At 45.0% G+C, this 3,173-nt stretch overlaps 1 long non-coding RNA gene across 1 annotated transcript; it reads right to left on the bottom strand.

The window, feature by feature from the left end:
* Positions 1-643: 643 nt before the first annotated feature.
* Positions 644-2,781, bottom strand: LOC148002576 (uncharacterized). Its single transcript, XR_015633742.1, has 3 exons — positions 2,118-2,781; positions 1,865-2,026; positions 644-721 (listed from the first exon to the last, which is right to left on the bottom strand). It is a non-coding gene; the product is annotated as an uncharacterized LOC148002576 (long non-coding RNA).
* Positions 2,782-3,173: the final 392 nt, after the last annotated feature.

A 3,173-nucleotide genomic window follows, 5' to 3' on the forward strand; every position in this document is an offset into this window, starting at 1 on the left:
GTTTCTCTTGTTACATTTTCCTTTTTATTTCTGATTTTGTTAATTTGCATACTGTCTTTGTGCCCTCTGGTAGTCTGGCTAAGGGTTTATCTATTTTGTTGATTTTCTCAAAGAATGAGCTCCTGGTTTTGTTGATAGTCCTTATTGTTTTTACTTGGTTGATTTCAGTTCTGATGTTGATTATTTCCTGCTGTCTACTTTTCTTGGGTATATTTGCTTCTTTTCATTATAGAGCTTTCAGATGTGCTGTCAAGATGCTAGTGTATGCTCTCTCCAGTTTCTTTCTTTTTTTTTTTTTTTTATTTGCTGGACAATACTTTATTCGGAAATGTTCCCTTTTGTAATTACAAATCTTGTTAGTCCCCCTCCTCCTCTCCCTAGGGGGATTGTGGGTTTTAATTAATTAATGTGGCTAAACCGCTTTGAGGTGCATGGTTGAAAGGTGCTGTGTAAGTACAAATTATTATTATGGCTGCTGACATCCCACGGTGGTGGAGCCGCTAGCCTCCACATCTAGAGACCGGACAAAGGCTTCTTCATCTTCACCTTCCCTTCCAGGTCTGAAATCACTGTTGCCATCTCAACAGCAATCAGCCAATTAATCCTCATTATGTTGGCTTCCGTTTCCTTTTTTCCAAGCAGCACAGTCCTGTTTCATTTCACAAATCACATCCCATCAGCACTAGACAAAGGTCACAGTATCCCTATGGCCTTTCTTGGCCTGGGCATCTTAACAAATGCAAATGATGAACTCAGTGAATGACTTCCAGATTCTACCCGAGGAGCACACTGCCAGCCTAAGTATAGTCCAGGTCTTAGAAGAAAGGCTTTTCTTCTCTAGCCGTCTTTCAACTAATGGTTTGTTCGAAGTTTAAAGAAAACCAAAGTGTTTAGTCTGTGACTTTGGACTCAAGTTCATTCTCTAGTTTCTTCCTTCCATACTAGTTAAAACACATACTGAAGTTTCTGTTTAAAAGACTGGGGCGGGGTTGGGACGGGATTCTTGGTAGAGTAGCAGACTGTTGTGTCTTAGCCTGCTGTAGTCTCTGAAACCAACGAGAGACGGAAGTTTTGGTAATTCAGTTTATATGTTGCACTTCAGGCTGTGAGAGCCCTAGGATCTGTACTGTTGTACCCTCAGTCTCTGTAACTGGCCTCTGAAGGGGGGTGTCCTTGAAACACCTTTCTATCCTAGTAGTAGAGCCCCCCTCGTCTGCTTGGGCACACGACTACTCAGACTATTAACATGTTCAGATGTTCTTGTCGAGCATTTCATCGATGGCGTGGCCCACATCGTATAAGCAGAAATAAAGTGTGCAGCTTCTGGGTAATTGTCCTTGAAGGAAGAAGAATGTGTTCCCTCTCGTCTCACCAATTATTCATCAAACTCAAATCTTGCTGTTGGTGGAGGATGTGATGCTGAGCTGGGCCAAGACAACAATGGCCGTATCAGCCAATAGACTAGGTCCCTGAACAAACATGCCGGCCTCAAGCTGCATTCCTCCACAGTGCTGTGTGAGAAAGCAGGAGTCCTCTGAGCTGTGCAGCACTGTTTAATGTAGGGGTTATACCCAGTGACGTTACTGTCCAACTGCCCTTGAGAATTTCTCAAGGGATCATTAGATCAGTATGACTGATGTATCTTTATCTTAGGATATCAAGATGTAAGATTTATGCTGGCCTGAAGTTTATCCACAGAGGTCCAGCACCTGAGAGCTAAGTGGCTACAGGGCTTGTTGTGGCAGGGGAGGGCCCGAAGGCATGAGTTTCCTAAGCCTTGGGCCCAGGCTGGATGCTTGGAAAGGGCTCCAAACCCACTCTGGGGGCGGTGGTTGTACTTCACCTGTTGGATCCCCTTCCTTACCCGAAGAAGAAAGGGGTGGGTCAGACTCCAAGGTTCTTAAAGGAAATGTGTGTATAGCTAACTTTAAGCAGGGAAGTAATTCTCAGCAGAAACCACCTAAGTAGACGGCAGAAGCTCCCACATGCTGTGTAGATCTTGTTAGAGGACAGGAAGGCTTCCATTCTGAAGGCGGAATTGACAGAAAAACAAATGGGCTGGGAAAATCAGCAAAAGCCTCCCGATGACATGCACTGCACAGAAACCGGTTCACTACCTTCTCTTCAGAGGGGAGTTCATGTGGAACGGTGGAGAAGAAACCTTCAGAGCCTCTGGAAGCCTCTGCACTTCTCAGCAATTCGTAGAGAAGCCTCATGCCTGTCTACCAAGAGATTGGTAAGGGGACCCATTGCCCTAAAATAATCAAAATTTCAAAAAAGGGACGGGGGAGGGGAGACTGAAGAAATGGCTCAATGGTTCATTCAGAGTCACTGCTTTTGCAGAGGACCCAGGTTTGACTCAGCACCCACATGGTCACTCACAACCAGATGAAACTCCAGTTCCAGGTGACCGGACGCTCTTCTGGCTTCCTCAGGCACGGGGTATGCTTGTTGTGCAGAGGCACACATGCACATAGAATAAAAATAAGTAAATCTTTATAAAAATGTTCATGACCAGGAGAGTGGGATTGTGCGCAGTGGGTATGGCTGCCTGAGGTAAAAGAACTCTGAGTCACATATGTCAGCGTAGATATGTCCTGGAAACATGTTAAGGGGCAAAAGAAAAGTTGTAAAATGTGCGAGGTAAACCATTTATGCAACTTCTAGAATGTGCTCCAGAAGAAGTCATTCCATGTGGCGTCACATCTAGACAGGAAAATGTTCAAGAACAGCAGGGAAGGAGGTGCGGTGCCAGAGAGATGACTCTGTGAACTGAGGTGTATGGGGGTGTGGGGTTGGCCTAGGGGCTAGCCTTAGAGAATTGAGCTTTGCTAAGTCTTAGTCTCATATGTAAAATAAAACGAAACCAAGGGGAATTTAAAGTCTAGGTACTAGATATATGTAAAACTCATGTTTTATGACTTCTGTATTGTTCTGTATTAAAAACTGTTTTCAGGCTGGGTCAGTAGAGCTTCATCAGTACTTGGCAGGCCAGGGACACAGGGACAGCTCTGCCTTCTTCTCCATGACCTCTGGGAGGAGATTAGCACTGCTGCTCCACCAAACCCCAGGGCTCTTGGCCCAGTCATGAATGGTGGGTTGTGCCAGGTATATGGGATGTGTTTGCTATGCACTTCTGTACCCGGATGGAAAGATGTTGAGAAGTTTTAGTG

This window comes from Rattus norvegicus, chromosome 11, assembly GCF_021556685.1.
Source record: "Rattus norvegicus strain SHRSP/BbbUtx chromosome 11, alternate assembly SHRSP_T2T, whole genome shotgun sequence".
Taxonomy (NCBI): Eukaryota; Metazoa; Chordata; class Mammalia; order Rodentia; family Muridae; genus Rattus; species Rattus norvegicus.